The sequence below is a fragment of the Lepisosteus oculatus genome, unplaced genomic scaffold (genome assembly GCF_040954835.1).
Source record: "Lepisosteus oculatus isolate fLepOcu1 unplaced genomic scaffold, fLepOcu1.hap2 HAP2_SCAFFOLD_74, whole genome shotgun sequence".
Lineage (NCBI taxonomy): Eukaryota > Metazoa > Chordata > Actinopteri > Semionotiformes > Lepisosteidae > Lepisosteus > Lepisosteus oculatus.
Window position 1 is genome coordinate 165,793 of NW_027168298.1, and position 19,302 is coordinate 185,094.

A 19,302-nucleotide genomic window follows, 5' to 3' on the forward strand; every position below is an offset into this window, starting at 1 on the left:
CAGTTCATTTATATGAAGGAAATCTCTTACTGGGTACGATTACAATGCAGTAAGTAGCACAGGCTACTTGGGGAATAGCCCGATGTGTTTTAAAACGACCCGAGCCAGGTAGGAGTCGAACCTACAATCTCCTAATCCGTAGTCAGATGCATTATGCATTGCGCCACTGTCCCTGGTGTGACACTACAGGACTGTAACCCAGTGATCTCAGCCCTGCAACTAGTAAAATATTACCCCCGGTCCATTCTTTTCCAAAAGTGAGAAACACCTGTTTTCTACATTTTGTCTGTTTTAAAACCATATCTCTTTAAACCAAACCAAGAGTTTGTCTTTTGCACTGATATTCTGATTCATTTCGATTTCAAAGAAAAAAAAGCATTACCTTCCAAAGCATCATAAAATTGTCCCTTCTTCCAGACTCTACTTCTCTCTTGTAGTAGTACAGTAGACCTTTCCAGGTGAGCAGATCACAGAGTCCGAAATGAGCTTCCTCCATCAAGCAAAGTACCTGAACATGACTCTGTCTTCATAAAAGCGCCCCTGTAATAAAGAAATTAAATCCGAAATCAAGAGGGCAGTTGCCTACTGAAGTTCAAGAAGTCATCAATTTTAACCTAGCAACACATTAAAGGCTGCATCTATACAAGTACGATTCTAGAAATGCTCACCAGATTACGTTTTAAGAAGGAACTGCGCCTCAGGTTCCGCCGAGATCTTAACTCGGATGGCAGGATTCAGAGTCCGGAGTGCGGACTGATGGCGCACGGAGGGTCCACATACTGTGGATCCCTCAGTGATCTTCCGCGTATTCAAACCGCCAGCATGTGACTCCCCTGTCCCCGTGACCTCATTGCTCTGCTCTCTCCTCTGTGCAGCCGAGCCCGACTCATGGTAAAGTGGAAAAAAATATGCCCTCAACGTGAGATTTACTCTGGACGAGGATAGATGTTACCTTTTTATCGTTGAATAGGATGTATGTGATGTGGCGACTAGGTTCAATTTTGTATCCTCTTTAAAAGATTAAGGACTGGGGTGAGCGTGATTTACCACCCTTTCAGCTAAGGACCCGACATGCGCACCGTTTAAGCTGCATAGACTCGGTCGATTAACTCTTCTCCATTAGCAGGGTTAAGGTTAAAGAAAAAAAACATTGCTGACTTCTTTTTTTTTTGCCAGCCGCTAGCGCTGATTAGCAAGGTTTGTATTTCATGTTTTGCAAGTTGCATCCATTTTAAGAAAAACAAGTCGCGTTAAAGACAGGAAATGAATACTTGCATTTAATTAAGTCTAGCCGTAGGCGGTTGTCCATAATGACCAGTACTGTTCGAGAAGACAGAACAAAGAAGGCACCGCTGGGATTCGGACCCAGGATCTCCTGTTTACTAGACAGGCGCTTTAACCAACTAAGCCACGGCGCCCCAGGAGTGTTGTCCTTTTGCAGCCACTTGGACACACCTTTAGAAAAACATTTTGTTAACAGGCATTCTGCCTCAGCCTAAACACCTATAGCTTGCAAAGTGCATGCTATTAGACAGGCACCTCTGCAAGACCTTAAGAGTCTCTTAAACTAGTGATAGTAAGTTGTTCCCAACGGGTGATGTTCGGCTTTCAAATCATCTCTCCGTGGAAGCGCCGAGATGCAGCTGTTTAAGGCTTAGAAGCAGCTGACTGTTTCACTACCTAGCTGATCACTGTCAGTCAGGGAGCTCAGAGGTGAAAAGCCTGTCTGAGAGACAATTCGCCGTCGATCAGTTCAATATGTTCCGTACCAGCTCGGCGCACCTGAGATCATCTTGGTAGCCGTGTAGCTCATATAGGTGAGAGCGTGTGTGTGTACCACCGTGATTGGATGCCGGCCCTTCTCAGGTCACAGTAAACCTTCTGCTCAAAAAAAGTGAGGTTTTATTTAATCTCTGACCAAGGGAAACGTTTCATTTTTTCAAAGAAATGTTTGTTAAAAAATAAAGTCATAGTTCAATGGGATTCAATCATAGACCGTGTGATATGGAAGTCAGGAACCTAACCCACAGCACCACCAGCACAGTCACGTGCTGAGTGCTGAAAAAGCACTACAGAAACATTATCGACAGACAATGTACAGCGTGTACTATTCTTGTGTTGCGGTACATGAATATAATTATATCGTTATTAATTTCTAATTTATAACTTTATTAACTTTATAAATTAACTTTATAAATTTATTAACGTTATTAATTAATTTCACGACGCACAGACAGGGCGCGGGGAGCCGCCGCCTGCAAACACAGCTCCAGGCAGGACTCCACTCCGCAGGAGCCGCAGAGCAGAGGAGATGGGGGCAGCTTAGCTCCTGTGCAGAGACCTGAGCTGCTGTTGCTGCAGACACTGTCTTTTCTGCACTCGGGGTAGGAGTGAATGTTGAGTTGCCCTTAGAAATGAAGCAGAGCACTTCAACGGCACGGGTGTGTGTGTGTGCGCCCTGGTGATTCTGGGAGACAGATTGAACCTGGGCTAAAAGAGAGGGGGCTTAACCCTCTTCCATTTGCTAGTTCAAAGTTGTACAACCCATTTGTATCTGCTAGGCGGCGCAGTCGTCGTGCACAAAGAACGCTTTGAAAAGCGTCAAAGGCAAGTCATTCCGAGTTGGTCGTTTGTGTTTTCCGTTCAGACGCGAAATGCTGAAATGATCTCTCGGCTCCTCGGTTGTCATTTCTGCTCCTTAAAGGAATCACAGCACCCGTCGGCTTCCAGCACGGTGGTTCGGGACACAATGCCGGGGGTCGGAGAGAGCGATGTCTTCCTCGTTAGTATAGGACCTGTCACCTGTCCCCACCTGTCACGCAGGAGACCGGGGTACATCAGGACGCGCATTGAAGTGAAAGCAGGATGCGCTGCGACATGCACTGTGCAGATCCCGCCACACTAAGGGGTGAGTGGGTCTGTTCGATCACAGCGCTAGGCGAATCCCCAATCCCCTTTTGTGCGTGGCGACAAAAGAAGTCTGTTTCCGCCCGGTTTCGAACCGGGGACCTTTCGCATGTGAGGCAAACGTGATAACCACTACACTACGGAAACGGTGGTAAGATATGCCCAGCGGCCCAGTGTTGAGCTTCGCCATTGCGATTCAGCTGCTTCCAGTGCCTTTATTGGAGTGCGCTGATGGACCGTGCTCTCTCTCCAGAGACCAGCACGCCTGTCATGGACGGAGCAGGAAAGGCGCTGCCACATTCTACAGCCCTCTCCACGCAATCGACGAAATCTGGCTACTGAAGTGGAGAAAATCGCCTCTCCAGAAAGTGCAAATATCATCTTGGAGAGTATAAATCCTATTGCCGAAGGTCAGCTCTGTCTACCAGAGTGACCCTCCCACCTCCTGCAGCGATGGTCAGCTCGTCTCACACGCGAGAAGTTTTGGCTGGAAACAAGCGCCCCCTCTTCTCGCACGTTTTGCACGTTCGAGAAGGATCTTCTTCACATTCGCCCATGCAGTTCCCAGTCTTGTGGACGAGGACAAAAAGAACACACAAGGGCTCATCCAGGAGTTGAACCCAGGACCTCCCGCACCCTAAGCGAGACTCATACCCCTAAACCAATGAGCCACGGCAGCACTTTCCATTTTATTCTGTCAGCGAGCTTGAGGACGGGGGAGAGGCGTCATTCGCTCGTCCAGTCAGACCTTCATCAATAAGTCAAGAAAGCTGCAATTACACGACTGCCTTGCAGACGAAGGGCAGTGAACTGCACCCGGTAAGAGGGGAACAAGCGGCACTAGGTGACACCGAGGCATAACCCCAGCGAGGGGGGTTAGCTTGCATGGTACAGCGCTCGCTTTGCATGCGAGAGATAACGGGATCATTTCCCACGTCCTCCAGGTGTGTGCTTAGAGCTTGATGTGCCGAAAGGTGTCCTTTAGCCTGTGGTCACGCCTTGCATGGAGAGCGTCATGCAGCTGTCAATCATTTTGCAGCCACGCCCCCTCTTCATCTTCTCTCTGCCTTAAGCGTCTCCGCCACTCTCTCTTGACATTTCATGTCAGCATGTCAGAAGTCCGAGTGACGTTTTTAATGGCTGAGTGAGGGCACGATGCTGAAGCAGAGAGGCCACTTCAGCCAGAGAGACTTGTGCTAGGTGAGATCTGAAAAACGGACTCGCAACAGAAACAGACCAAAAAAGTATCGGTGAGATCAAAAGGCAAATGCAACATCCAGCAGAGGGCGTCTAAAGATTAGGGAATGGGCGACTGAAATCCATATGAGGCAAACTTTCCAGCTGTGTACTGCAGCTGGCCTCGTTGGTGTAGTTGGTAGCGCGTCAGTCTCATTGTCTGAAGGTCCTGAGTTTGATCCTCACACGGGGCAGGGCTGCTTCCTCTCTTGCTCTTTTCAAACACTTGCGGCAACTGTTCGCTCATAACCACGTCTGGAATGCGTGACCTTTACACGGGGGAGAAGCAACGCCGCATCCCTTTTCTAAAGAACATTCACATTCAGAAATAAGTCAAGAAATTTGCCATTACTTTAGCTCGCGCTGCTGTCAGCCTGCCCATGTTGCCAAAGAAAGATTCGCTCGGCGTCAACATGACAGAACAGCGATCACTTGAAAACACTGTTCCACACTCCGTAAGCAAGAACTTCAGTGTTTGCAGTCACCCGATATGCCGATAGTCAAAGGAGTACAAAACATGAAGCGTCAAAAGACAAGATGAGTTGATGGAAAGAGCCTTGAATTGATGAGCACAAAAGTTCAGCTCGTACAATAGGCAACGAAGGTCCCGGCGTCATCATCGCACTTGAAAGGACTGCCTTGCAGACTAAGGGCAGTGGGAGGTTGCTGTTTTCAGATGGAGGCATTGGGATGGTGGGCCGAGATCTATTCTTCTTAAGGAATTCTTCATCGTGAAAGATCGGTCCACAGGTCATCCAAAGAACTTACAAATTTTTTGGACTCAGGGAATCACGTGCTTCCGGAAGGGAGTGAAGTGCTCAAACACATGACATGCCCCCTTGATCTCACATGCACAATTCTGCTGCAACATGCACAGCTACCGTCCACACCAGGCAGTGGGGCTTCAGCAGAATTTGCTACGCCACCTGCAATAACATATCCAGCTGCACACATATACATGGCCCCTCTGTCCTTTTCAGGATCTCAAAAAAAAGCATAGCATGGTTTTCCTGCAACCTGATTGACCGCATCTCCCTCAGAATGTGCCCCGTTGCATTCATTGCTGAAGCAGGACGGAGGCTAACGGACATGCCAGAACAGTTAGGCTCAGCGATCTCTCCAAAATATTGTGGTTGTAGTGGAAGAAATATGGTTTAAATTGTACCTTGGTATTTCAAACTCTCTCTAGAATGTTATCCTTTTCTATTTTATTTTGACAGGAACTGGCTAATGACACTAGATGAAAAGAGAAGAAAGAAAACACAACGTTTCGGCCGTGGAGCCTTCTTCAGGTGTGAGGGCTCCACGGCTGAAATGTTGTGTTTTCTTTCTTCTCTTTTAAGCATGGAATAGACCTATTACTTGTTCCTTTGCAGCCTACGCATGCTGACACAGCTCCCCACCTGAACTGCTTATGATGCCTGGTAGTTTGTGGTACTTGGGTATTGTCTTATGTTTGCTCAAACTGCATATGTGTGATTGCATATTTTTGGGTATTTTCATATGTCAATATTTAATTCACTGACATTCCTGTATGCTTGGAAGAAAGGTAGATTGGATTTGGCACAGGACGCCTGCCCATATTTGTTGATCATTGTTGGGCTGGAAAAACAACGATAAAAAGTGTATGAAAAAAGCTCTCTCCAATATTTCCCTTCTCTTCGCCATGGTTACACTGCCTGTTCTTTCCGTCTTTTGTCCTTCTACAAAGATTCCAGGGCTCTTTTTCCACCATAATATCAGAAGCCAAAAAATAACCATCTAATGTGTAAACAGCATTTGTAATGTTGGTAGCTGGAAGAGGTTAAGTATGTTTGCAAGACCTAGTTGATTACACCAGACTTACTTTGTTGTTGTCAGTTTTTTTTTTCTCTTTTAAAGGCTGTAGGTGGGGTGTGATGGACTGTACCACTATCATAGAAGATTTTTTCAGGACACATCGCAGTTCCATAGTAGAATTTATCAATAGTAGAATTCCATAGGACATTATTTACCAACATATTACCCAGTGTGAGACTCTGCCAGTAAAGCTCAGAGCATTGAGTTCTCCACTGATAAAGATGGCTGTCTGAAGTCATGAAATCCACTGCTGGGATGCCTGAGAGACAGTAATTGAATCTTGGCTGGAATTAGGCTTTCTATTAGTGTTGATCTTTGGGAATTATGTGGTAAAAAGGGAAAACTCCTTTACTTTAGTCACTTTGAATGTTCAAATGTACAGAACCTGCAAAACTAAGCAATGAAAAAAATCCATCACCACTCTCATGATAGCATAACTCATAGTCTCTGCTGTTGTGTAACAATACACACTTTCAATTTTCTTATCGCCTGTCTCCAGAGAGAATCTTGTTAGTGCTGATGACCTTGAATTAGACCTTGTTGACTCTGTAAAACAATCTTCCTCTGCTTAGAATTTCACTCAGATTGATTATGTTCTCAGATTATTCCTGGCAGGACTGAGTTTCCAGGAAATGAAAAGTGAAAGAAAAAGTACAGAAGATCAGCCCTTGAATATACAACATTGTGCAGTGAGATTGTTAAATGTATTAGCTGCTATCCCGTGCTAGAGCCTGTCGTGGTAAGCAGTGGATGACAGGATCTAGCATAGATACTAATGAAACACTGTTAATGAAAGATAAAACACTTGAGTCTTATTTTAGTTTTCCATTTCCCTTTCATTTGTGATGTACTGTACAACAGGCCACAGAACATGCACAAAAACAGATATGCACACATTCACACCAGGCAATGACAGTCTGCCCAGTCAGAATCTGAGCTGAGGTATCAGAATTCTGAATTCCCTGAATTCTGTCATGGATCATCCACAATAAGGGCAATGTTTGAACACGAGGATCCCCAGGAGAGAGCCTAGTAACACAAATCTTGGAGCAAAAGCAGATGATTAACTTCATAGTTTGTGTGGTTGAGCCAAAGTTGAGCATGAGGATATGTGAGTCACCATTCTTAGAAATGGATCCAACTTCAGACAGGCGTCAAAAGTAAGAGTATACAGTGCTGGGGCAATGACACTTCAATGATCAGAAGGATAACAAGAGTTTTAATGCATTGAAATTGATTTTCTGGTGATGCACACTGTCATGGAACTATTAATTTTTTAAGGATCACTTACTGACGTCAGACAGCTGCCAATTCTCCAGACTGGAAGGATGAACAGTTTATCCCCCTAGGTACCATATTTCCATATTTCGAAGCATTGGAATAATACATGTCATACAGCAACATAAAAACAGGAAGACAAGTATCACAGCCCCTATAATCGGTGTTAGTAACTTAAAAGAAAAACATTCCCCCTGGCCCAAACAGTGATTCTAACCAGGAGAGAAAAGCCAGTGTATCTTTTATGCCTCTCTCTTTATTCACCTTGTCTTTTAGTTCTTTCAAATGCTGAATAGCGAGCGTAATATTTCCGTAATCATCGTCATTAGCTGGAATATATGTACAACAGGAGTCTCCTACTAAAGCATAGACTCCTCCAGATGCTGCATTTTGAAGGTCCAGCACGAACCTGTTCTGAAGTACCATTAATCTAACTCCCCTTAATTCTTGTTTGATAGCGTCTAAGCCTTCTAACGTGATATTAATAAAAGAGTACATTTCATAAAAAGTCGCATGGGTGAGGCTGTAGAATGAGGCATTAAAGCACATATATAACAAGATGCATTAAATTTCTTTAACTTTACAGCATGATTTATAAATTTATACCACAAATTACTCATATCCCCCTCATTATCAGTTTCATTCAGCCAGTTTGTATACAAAGAGGCTTCGTGTTTAGATTCTTCCTCTTTTGGGGTGGTGACAGGCTTCTACATAAAAAGGAAAAAGGCTGTGCACATCAGTCCCACGCAGGTTATCCCCATCTGTCCTTGTGGAGACATCACTCCTGCGCTTTGCTCAGTTCGTTTGTGACCTTTTTACAGTGGGAAGCATGAATCCAGGGCACCATTTCTGTGACCTTCACAGCAGTGGCAGTGGTCAGCAGCACCTGGTACAGCCCCCTCCACCTGAGTGAACACCATTTCTTTTTCCTGAAGTCTTTCACCAGAATCCAGTCTCCTTATTCACTCATTAGTTCTTACAGCACAGGTAAATCCCTGTGGGCTGGAGCCCAGCATAATCTTAGGCTTTTTTGGTCAACATTGGTCAACAGATTGGTCAACAACTGGGTAATAACTCTTAGAAAAATCTACACATTGTTCCCCTGCCTCAGCTGTGACGTTTTGCAGAACAATTCTAGCTGAAGTTGTAAAATTTCTCTTTGTTCCGTTCCTGCAAAACATCTTATTATGAGCAAACAAACCACAATAATCATTTGCATCTAGGGGAATCACTCCCAAGGGTAACCCCCCTTAAAGCTATATTGTTCTACCCATCAGGTTCTGCCACTAGATAAGAGAACCTTTCCCATGAAATCATTTTTTGACCTTCATGATCCCTTCAGGGTGTACAATTAGCACAGAAGCAGCAGCTTTAGTCCACATGTTTTTCAAACAGGATATTAACGATATGATCATAACGAATAATACCAGACCCACAAATATGTATTGAACCAGAGACCCTCTCCATGTTCCTAGCACAGACTGTAGCCATGTACCAATGCCCCAATCATCTGGATTATAATTATGATATATATTTTTCTTCATCATAGATGTGCTTTGCTAAGTCCTAGCAACCTACAATACTACAATAGAGAATTAGCAAATTCAACAATCCATTCCTCCAGCTAAATTCATCCCTCCAGGAAGTTTCATTGATTGGCCCGTGATGATATCAAACAGGCTGTTACACAGTTCTGTTTGATCCAGCCCGCATCCCATGGCGTTCCTTCAGTCTGATGTCTAGTCGATCTTTCAGAGATCTGTTCCTTCATTCCACTGTTCCAGCAGACTGAGGGTGATCTCAGTCCATCTCACTCCGAACAATGCAGCCACAGCCTGACACACCTTCCCTGTGAAGTGTGTTCCTTGATCATAATACAAGGGGCAGGGCAGTGCCCACCGAGGGCTTATCTCTGTTATCAAGTGTTTGGTAGACACAGAGGCAGTGGCAGCAACCCACCAGGAAAACAGATTATAAGAGCCCAGGTTTCCCTTTACAATTTTCAATTTCCCAGGTTTGAAAGGTTCCTCAGTAGCAGGCCTTTTGAGCTGTTGCACCCGCACCTGAACTGTAGTTGAGTTCCTTTGATAAACATTACATCCAGATACCACATAAGTGGTTACGGCTTCAAACCCGGTTCTCACCCAGTTTTGGGTAACCGGCACACCATTTGACTCCCACCTGGGTGTCCAACAGAGTGCATTTGTCGGGCTATAAAGGGCATTAGGCTGTGAGGGCATGCAGGGCGTCTGGTGTGCTGTCAGCTCCACACCCCATCATCATGCAGCCCCACAATCTTTTCTAACCATGTCCATTTCTCTGCTTCACAGAGGTCTCAGACTACTGTTCTACAAGTATTGCTCACCTGACAGTTGCATCTGCAAAGTTGTTCCCTCGAGTTACTGGAAACATTTCTTTATTATGTGATTTACACATTACCACAGCTACTTCAGTCAGTAGCTGCAAAGCTTCTAACAGTTCAGAGATAAACCCAGCATTCTTAACTGGAGTCCCTGCTGTGTTGAGAAAATCCCTATTCCTCCACCACCATCCAAAATTGTGGCATGCACCAAATGTATATATAGAGTCTATATACATATGCAGCCATTCAAAACAAGCGGGGTACGCTGCGGTATAACACGGTGGGCGTGTCGCAGTATACCGCATCATACCGGACGCAAATTAGATTATGTTAATAGTATCCGGAATCACCTTGTAAAATCGCCAGGTGGAGCTAATAAAGGTTAACCTCTCCTGTACAGCATTTGAGCTGTCACCAGAAAACGTCAGTTTTGAATCCTGATCACTGCTGAGGGACAATCTTTATTCAATTAAGAATTTAAGGTGTATACTCTTTAGACTTTAAATTTAAACAGTGTATTACAGCATGTTAATCATTAAACATTAAAAAGGCGGTATATTTTATAAAAGCAAGATTGTTCTGTTGGACAAAAGTACACAACCTACCACCTTTATCATAAATATTTTAATTATGCAGGAATATTTTATGCATCAAAGTCTTTACTGAAGATATTACTAAGAGTATTAATAATGAATGACCTTGGACAAGCTGTAAGCTCAAAGTATTACCCTGGTCCACATTCTTTGTAACCGTCTTTGTAAACGAAAATAGTTTATTTTTTCATTGACAAAAAGTAACACCACAGCATTTAGTTGATCCGATCACGCATTCATTTCTAATCATACAATGTAATTCTTGAGAATCTCCGATTCACCATGCCTTTCACATGCTCATAAACGATTTTAATTTAGGAATATAAACATATTAATGTATGTAAACTGTACTGTATATTGCTGGTCTTGGTAGTTTAAAGAAAAAATACACACCAGTATTCCATTTCTCCCTAAACATTTTAAGCATCAAAGTCTTACATGTTGTTATTTGGGAAACATTTTTACGTGCTCCTTCTGACCATATTAGGATTATATACTTTGTGAAAAGTGATAGTATTTAGCCTTTTCTGTGAATTCGCTTGTTATCTAACAAATGCATACTTTTAGAATTTGATTAACAGGGAATATAATATGGAATTGCGTATCTAAACAACTTAATAATGATATAATTATAATAATGTACTGTCTGGCGGAATAAACTGAAGAGGTTAGTTAATGCGACACGGAATTATTAAGAATTATCACCTCTTTTTACACTTGAGAACAAATGAGAACATTCCACTCAGTGGGATGTTATCTCAAGCACCTGCTAATTCGTTTTACACCACTGGACGACAGGAGAATGTGACTGTACTGTATCTGTACAGAATGTATCTTTCAATCAATACAGTAATTGATTAAAATCGCAATCGTGCGTTTAATTAAATGCCTTTTTTGATTCACAATCTGAAAATGAAAACAGCGGTAAAGTCACCTTGAATTTAAAAAAAACGATTTTGGCACGCCTGTAGCATTTTCACGAAACCTCCTAAAGTTATGAGAACACTTGCTTTGTGTATAAAGTACATTGTGAATGTTTTCACAGCCTTCACTTTGTTGTTTTTATGCCATTTTTTTGACCACACACAAATATTCCTATGTCCGTATCTTCGCAAGGGAATCAGTGCGAATTTTAATACTAATTAAATGACCGCGGGCACTTTCCACCCCCGCTACATTCTCAGAGTAGAACAGACTAACCTTCTAATGAAAGACGGTCCACCTCCCACGGACAGGAAAAGTGCCCACAGGCACTTAAACTTAATATGGTCAGTAACAGTAAAGAGTAACATGGTCAGAATGTTTAGGGAGAAAGTGGAATACTGGTCTGTATTTTTTCTTTAAACTACCAATACTAGCCATATACAGTCTGTAATGTAGGGATTTCTATATGTCTTTATTTAGTGGTTACATTAGTGAAAAGGCTAAACTTTTAGCTTCACGCGTACGTATGGTGTACATGTTTGTTTTGGGTTTTGCTTGTTCACATATCTCCCCTTTTTATAAAACAACGTGGTTGAAAACTGTTCCAGAGACACTGTTGTTTCATCAGTTAAAAGTACATCATGAAATGCCTCTCCCTGTTCAATCTACTGTTAAAAAGAAAAGGAGCATAAAGCGTCTGATGGTCATAAACGATATTCATTTAGGAACAGCATCAGAGATATGTTTTTAACTGCACTGCATCGGAGAGAATACCATAGTGTGTTTTTTTTTTTTACTCCCTGGCGGAAATTGGCTTCCATAAGAATCAATATGGCTCAGAGATTAAATAAAACTTCACTCGCACCAAACAAATGTATATTTCTAATCACAACATGATCGAATTTAAGTCATTTTAATAACAATGAATAGTCACCTATGCGTTACAATATAAACATTTATATTGATTTAAATCGCGTTTAAATCGCCGTTATTTAAAACCCATAAATAAAGCTGATACTGTTTAGACTTTTAATTATTTAAAACTGTATTACAGCAGCACAATGCACAATGCAACGTAAATCGCTATCTTTGTCTTCTGTGTAATAATGTTCACCTCTCTGTCCAGCAAATTAACAATAGTAATAATAATGAACTTTATTGTATATGGCGCCTTTAAAGGTGGCTCCTCAAAGCACTTTACAGGTTAAAAACAATAACAACAATACTGTTTGACTGGGCAAACGATTTTTTTTTTAAGAACTACAAAATGAGATATAATGATGTGTTCCGGTTTAGACATAAACGAAGAGCATAACACGTGGGCGGCGTAGCGGTCGGCTCTGGCTTTCCCATCTACTGTATACCGATACGCTGCATACAACCCCCCTCTCTGCGGGAGTTCTGGCTGTGGCGAATTAAACCGGTTTCACAAGTATTTTCAAAGTAGAAGGGGGCGAGATTTCCAGCAAAAGACACCTCCCCCCCTCAAAAACCAAGGAAGTACAGTACTTACTAGTTAAGAAAGCTAGACTCCTCAATGAAATCGCTTTAACATGCTAATGCTTTGGTGTAACAGTCCGGGCGTGGCCAGCTTCTAATGTCAACCTGACTATGGCGAAAGGAACCCTCCTTTCATTGGAAGACTATGAACATATTCTAGCCATAAATGAATTAATAGCAAACATGGTTTACATAAAATACATTTTTCCAAGAAAGTTTAGCCTTTGTTACTAATGAAACCACAAAATAAAGACATAAATATAGAAATCTTAATATTTTTAAAATACATGACTTTGCTAAAATTTATTTGAAAATAAAAACGATTACAAACGCCAGCGGATAGAGAGAACAGGGGAGGGATGTTGGTTTTGCATAAGGGGTGGGGCTATAGAAATGAGGTCTATTTGAGAATGTGAAGTTACATGTTCTGGCTGTTGGTGAATTATCGTTGTTGAGTATGGCGTGTTGAGGTATTGATTTTGTGTAATGCTTTATGTTGAAAATTTAGGTGGATTTTGTTTATAATAACGAGGATAAACTGGGATGGGAGGAGGATTTGGTTTTGCATAAGGGGCGGGAATATGATAATTTGAGGAATTTGAGAGAGATTCACAGAGATTCCCTCTGCTGTGACCCAGGGAACCTGCAGTCAGGTAACATTATTTCTCACAACTACCAGGTAGTGAGTGAGATTGACCTGATTGTTCCTGCCTCAACGGCAGGGTTGCCAATACACCCAGTCCCCCAGAAGGGACAGGGAATGAAAGCCAAGCCGGTTTTCTTACAGCCACCAGCTCAGTTTGTCAGTCTGAGTCTGACCAACAGTGGTTCAGCCAGACTGGAGCTGGATGGGCAAGCCACCCGACTGTTAGTGCAGAACATGGAAAAGGGGGGTGTCAGAATCCCCGCCTGCACTGACATGGGCCTGGTGGGTGATGGTGAGTTCGAAGACAGTGAACTAGCTATCCCAGTGCTGGGGCAGCTCCCTGAACCCCTAGAGAGGGAAGGGGGGAGCGAGCAGGTGTCCTACACCCACGTCCAGCGAACGATTGTAAACATGCCGATAGAGGGATTCCTCAATCAGGAAGTGTGCAGGGTGGACCTGAACAGTGAGAATGGAGTAACAATCCCAGATCCCTCAGGTGCTCCAGATAACCACTAAGCCAAGGGTCAGGCATGCTCCACCGCTGCACCACCCCCTGCAGGGTTCCTAGAGCACAGGCATGAACAAATCGAAAAAGCAGATGTCCTGGAAATGGAGGAGCAGCATCAGCAGCTGCGTCAGATCTCCTCAGATTTCCAGGATGTTGGTGCCCAAGATGCCACATGGCATACTGAGAAAGAGACCATGTACATGCTGCGCCAGCTTAGAAAGGGGACAGTCACTCAGAAGGAGATGACTGGGATCAGCCACCCGAAAAGACTTTTGGGTCTTTCAAACAGTGATCAAACACTTTCAATCAAACAGTGATTGCTGCCGCCACTGTTGTGTGTTTGCTATTTCTGGTAGGTTTGTGTGCTACTGGCACTCTCACCCTGACTGCCCCAAGAAGGCAGGTGTCAGAGGTGCCAGAGGGTAGTGACAGACTGTATCAACAGCAGCAAAAGTTGGAAAGCTTAGGGAAAACCCTACAGGCAACTTCCTATGCAACAGGGTTGAATCTTATCCCCCACCTAGTGGACATGATTGTTGGTGTTATACAGTGGGTTTATGCTTGTGTGCAACAGGCCAGAATGTTGACACAAGACCTGTTAAGGGAGCTTAGTGCCACTGTAGCCAGTCTAGCCATAGCACAAATCCTAACCCACTTGATTTCACTCTTCTCAGTAGAGGAGTATGTGACATTAAACCCATTGCTCATAGCTCACCCAGAAGGCAATCCAAGATTGAATTCGGTTCCAAATCTTGAGATGGGTATGGCTACCAAAGCTATCCATTGGCTGTGTCTAACTGATCCACCAATGAAGGGTGTAAAGCTACTAACGAGCAGAGGGAGGTTAATGAACCCCATGAAGAGCAGGTGGGAAGTAAATGGCTGGTCAGCACACCACATTTAACTGTCACTATAACTTGTGACAGGCATGATACAGCTACCACAATGCAGCTACCTAACCAACAGTTTCCTGCAAGTTCCCAAGGAGGCCATAGTACAGCATGGTAACTTAACACTGTACGGTCTGCAACCAGACAACATAAGACCAAACTTGAGGTCGTGGATGCCTTCAGGTGCCACACTATTGAATTGGATAGAAATCCAAGAAACAGTAAGCCCTGAAGATGTACAGGTAGTTAGTTTGCTTTAATGGAACAAACCTCCAAACCACCCTGGCAGGTGCCCAACACAGGTGTCATGGTTCATCAGGGGGGCTGGGAACAGGAACCGGTGTTATTGTAACACTGGTGCTGGGAAGCTGGATCATGACTGACAATGTACTCTGAATGCTGTACTCTTACATCAAGATGTACTCCAGGTAGCACGAATGAGTCAAAGGTAGCATTTCAAAAGAAAGGAAGTTACCTCTTCCCCAAATATCTGCCTACAGAGGTATCAGATACTGACAGTGAACTTCCTGATTTGTAATGCCTAGACTGAGATGATGTCTCCTACCTTGTTTATACATACTCCAGATGTTATTCATCCTGTTTGTTCCCAATGCTGGTTCCGGTATGAATTCTCGAGGAGTAATGTGGACATTTAAGGTTAATGTTCTAATGACAAGGGACATCACTTAACTCTGTTTTGTTTTGAAGGCAACAACGCCTCAGGACCTCGTGACCTTCAAAAAGGGGGGATATGTAGAGGCAATGCTTGTTAATAAGACAGAATTAAGTGTTGCTGTGCTTTCCCAAATGAGGCCCCATCTCTCTCTTCATCTCTGTGGCTGCACCACAGAGAAACTATTCATGCAGGCTGATTTAAAGATGTTTTCTTTTGATAAGGGACAGCTCCCAAATGGGGATGCACTTAGCTGAGCCTGGCTATCATGATCAATGGTCATCCATTGGCGCCTATCTGTCTAGGGAGTGCCAGATGGACATCTGGATTGCATTCCTAGGTGTCAGGAGTAAGTGACTCATATCTCACCTTGATCAACCAGTCAGGGATTGGTAGGGCCATGTAACCCATGTGGGACTCTGATGCCCATTAAACTTTCAGCCAATGACAAGCTGAAGTTCCTCCAGGTAAAAACAGGCAACAGAGAGCCTGGAGAAGGAGAACTAGTAGGACTATTCCAGTAGGAGAATTCTAAGGAGAATTCCAGGGGTGCAAGACAAATCCATGGCAGGACGGCCCAGGAGCAGAAGGCTCCCAAGGGCAGGACATTCTCACAGCGCGCCTCTTGACCATCCTGAGACTCAGCCCGGACAACCACGGAACGGCCAGTGCGTCTGAGTGCCAGTACTTTCCTCTGTTCTAAAAGTCGAGAGCGGAGGTTGCCACGAGTAACCAGAGGATCCACCCGAGGTTAGCATCAGCAGCAAACCTCGTGAACAGGTCAGAACTGTGGACAGCTGAATCACTATTCAGAACAAGCGCTTCATCAGGAACGAATCGGTCCTCTTCCTGACCTGCTGGGACCCACAGTCATCTTTTCTCCTGTGCACAAACTTTGCTAGTTAAAGCCAACACTAACTAGCCGGTCAGTGAGCATCAGCAGCGCACCGTCGCAAGCAGCACAGCACAGCCTGGCACCTAGCCAGAGAGTGCGGATTGGACAGCAACAGCCTGCAACTGTTCCTTTGTGCCCACAGGAGATCTGAATCCCGAGAGATTGGATGAGTATTCAACTTCACTGCATTACAGCTCGAGAATTCCATTGTTATCCCAACCAGTTGATATCAGTTTAATTCCTAAGAGTTATGTACTTGTTTTGAGTATCTAATGTAGAAGTTGTAATCAAGTTCAATTATGAAACGGTCTAGATGAATGATATACTGAACGTATGTCCTCTTGATATATGTAACTCTTTGTAACTGAATGAATATATACCTTTTGTATTCTGATAACCCTCTCGATAAGATCTGTTAGGTTTACATGCATATTCTATGTATTAATAAATGTATCCTCGTGTATTAGTACCTGTGTGTGTGCGTTGTTTGAGTTATATCGCATAGTTGGATTCTAAAGCCATTAAAATAATTATTTTTGTGACTTACACAAAAATAATTTTTGGCTACAATTAATAATTGTCCCCGTAAATGCCCAAACTCTACAGAACTGGTGCCTCGTGAGAGCACACTACACCAGCTTCCGCGGGCTTGCAATACAATCGGCGAAAGCGAAAGCGAGAGCAAGGTGTTTAAAGACAGATTTTGTCGTGGTGACATCATGGTAGAAAGAAACGAACTTGTTACGTCTCAACAGAAACGCTCTTTAGCTCTTTCGGCTTTATGCAGAGAACAGCGTCTGTCGAGATCACTTTTGAGTCAGCGGGAAACGCCCTGTGCTGTCAGTTTGATTTCATATTGCTCGTAGCGGCGCCCGGCTTTTGTCTGTCAAACGTTAGGTTGTGCTCCTTCATGCTGCATCGTCGGCATGAGTGGAGCTTTTTAAACGTCTGTACTTACTGCGCCCCATAAGAAATCGTTTGTCCCCGTTCAAAAGAGATTGTGCGATGTCCTGCAGGGTTCGCAAAGCAAACCTTTGACAGTTTGAAAAGAGGAATTTATTCTGCTTCCTGTGCGTGCAGTAGTTACAAAGTTGAACGTCTTTACACGATCTGCTGCAGTTTTCAGTGGGCGGGCTTTGTCAGATGGCTTGGAAAAACGCACTGTGTTTCGGCTCGGGAAACATCATGAGCAGCTATACTGTGTATAGCTGACTTTTAACGCATACAGAATTCATTAGAAATCATTGATTTCTCCAATTAACAAGGGTCCCTTAAAGGATGAGTCAAAGTAACGTTTAATCAGATTAGTTTCCTTAGAGCTGGTTCAGAGTTTGCTCAAGAGTGTACCTTTCACAGATGCGCAAAGAAGAATGTTGGGGGTGCACGCTTCAAGGCGCCTTACAGCTATAGGGAGCGATTCGAGATGATTCGTGGCGTGTGCTCGTTCCCATATACCGTACGCCCCGGGGTGCAGTGCTAAGATGACGTACAATACCGCTTGGGCACGTAACGGCGTTATATGCAAGTGCGGGACGTGAGGGTTTTCGTTTGTTCGTTTTGTTTTGCTCTGCTTTGCTTTGTTTTGCTTTCCATCGCGTTGGTAAGAGCGTAAATAAAAAGGCGATTCCTGCGTCTACCACTAATGTAAGAGCTATTTCAAGTGCGACGTGGTGCGGCTTTTCAAATGCTTGTGGGCATTTCTCTGTTGTTGATTCTTTTTTTGTGTGTAACAAAGTGGCATTTTCATGTCCGGACGGGGAGACTTTATCATTCCGACATGAAGCCACCCTTAAGTCCTCTGAGGCGTGTCTGTCTGCAAGGCTTGTATTTTGGAAATGTTTTTTTGAAACGGAGAACGACTTTGAAATAGGCTTCCGCCGGCGCCTCGCGATCCAGGTAAGATTGTATCAAAAACGCAGCCGCGGTGGGGCTTGCTGTAGTCGTGGCCGAGTGGTTAAGGCGATGGACTAGAAATCAATTGGGGTCTCCCCGCGCAGGTTCGAATCCTGCCGACTACGTTGTCCACCTCCTGTCGTTGTGTTCCGGCGCAAGCAAAGAAACGTGCCTCTTTGCTGTTCCTGGTGGTTTTAAAACGCCAAATCGCTTGTACCCGCTGCCTTAGAAATAAATTCTTCAGCGTCTGCGAATGGCATTTTGCAGCTGGAAGCAGATGTCGACGCTTTTTGCACAGAGCACCAAAAAAGCGTCTTTTTTGAAGGCCCAGGCACTGAGCATTGGTGGTTCAGTGGTCGAATTCTTGCCTGCCCCGCTGGAGGCTCGGGTTCGATTCCCGGCCAATGCAGTGGCTTTTGCAGCAAGCGGCTCCATCACTTGCATCCCCTTGCAACTCGCAACTGAAAACCCACTGAAGCTAAGCAGGTGTGAGCCAGGTCAGTACCCGGATGAGGGTGAGCTACAGGGAAAAACAAAGCTTCCAGCTGGAAGCGGTGTTAATGGTGCCGGCGGGGGGGCGCTCACCCTGAGGTCTGTGCGGGTCCTAATGCCCCAGTATAGTGACGGATATGCTGTGTTGTAAAAGGGCGCTGTCTTTTGGATGAGATGTAAAACCGAGGTCACAGCGCTCTGTGGTCATTAAAAATGACCACCAAAACCTTTGACAAAAGCTCTTGGTAATTGATGGTCTTCAATAATGCTTCTCCTTTAGGTACATTTTAAATCAGCTGAAAAATGCTGTGAAATGGGGGGGCACTTCAGGCCAGTGTAGGATTTGGGTTACAAGAACCATGAAACTGCACAAGAAAGCCCGTACACTGAATTAAACGGCTTTCTATTCAAAGGAGGGCAAAAGAAATTCCCTGAGTTTGATTTTTTGCAGCACAGAGAGGAGCACTGTCGTGAGGCCGGTTAGCTCAGTTGGTTAGAGCGTGGTGCTAATAACGCCTAATCGTACGGGCCAGGTCCTTTTCTCCTTTCTTACCAAAGCTGTTAGGTTCCTTTCCGTGGTGAGATGGGTTGTCATGCAACACTGCCACATAGTGCCGACAGACAAGAGTGTTGCGGGAGAAGAGAAAAGTGTTTGAAGATTTA

General features: G+C 44.1%; 3 non-coding genes across 3 annotated transcripts; 1 reads left to right on the plus strand and 2 right to left on the minus strand.

Moving 5' to 3' along the window:
- Positions 1-1,344: 1,344 nt before the first annotated feature.
- Positions 1,345-1,418, minus strand: trnat-agu (transfer RNA threonine (anticodon AGU)). The gene has a single exon. It is a non-coding gene; the product is annotated as a tRNA-Thr (tRNA).
- A 1,563-nt stretch (positions 1,419-2,981) lies between these two features.
- Positions 2,982-3,054, minus strand: trnav-cac (transfer RNA valine (anticodon CAC)). The gene has a single exon. It is a non-coding gene; the product is annotated as a tRNA-Val (tRNA).
- Positions 3,055-18,190: 15,136 nt separating this feature from the next.
- Positions 18,191-18,272, plus strand: trnas-aga (transfer RNA serine (anticodon AGA)). The gene has a single exon. It is a non-coding gene; the product is annotated as a tRNA-Ser (tRNA).
- The last annotated feature ends 1,030 nt before the right edge of the window (positions 18,273-19,302 follow it).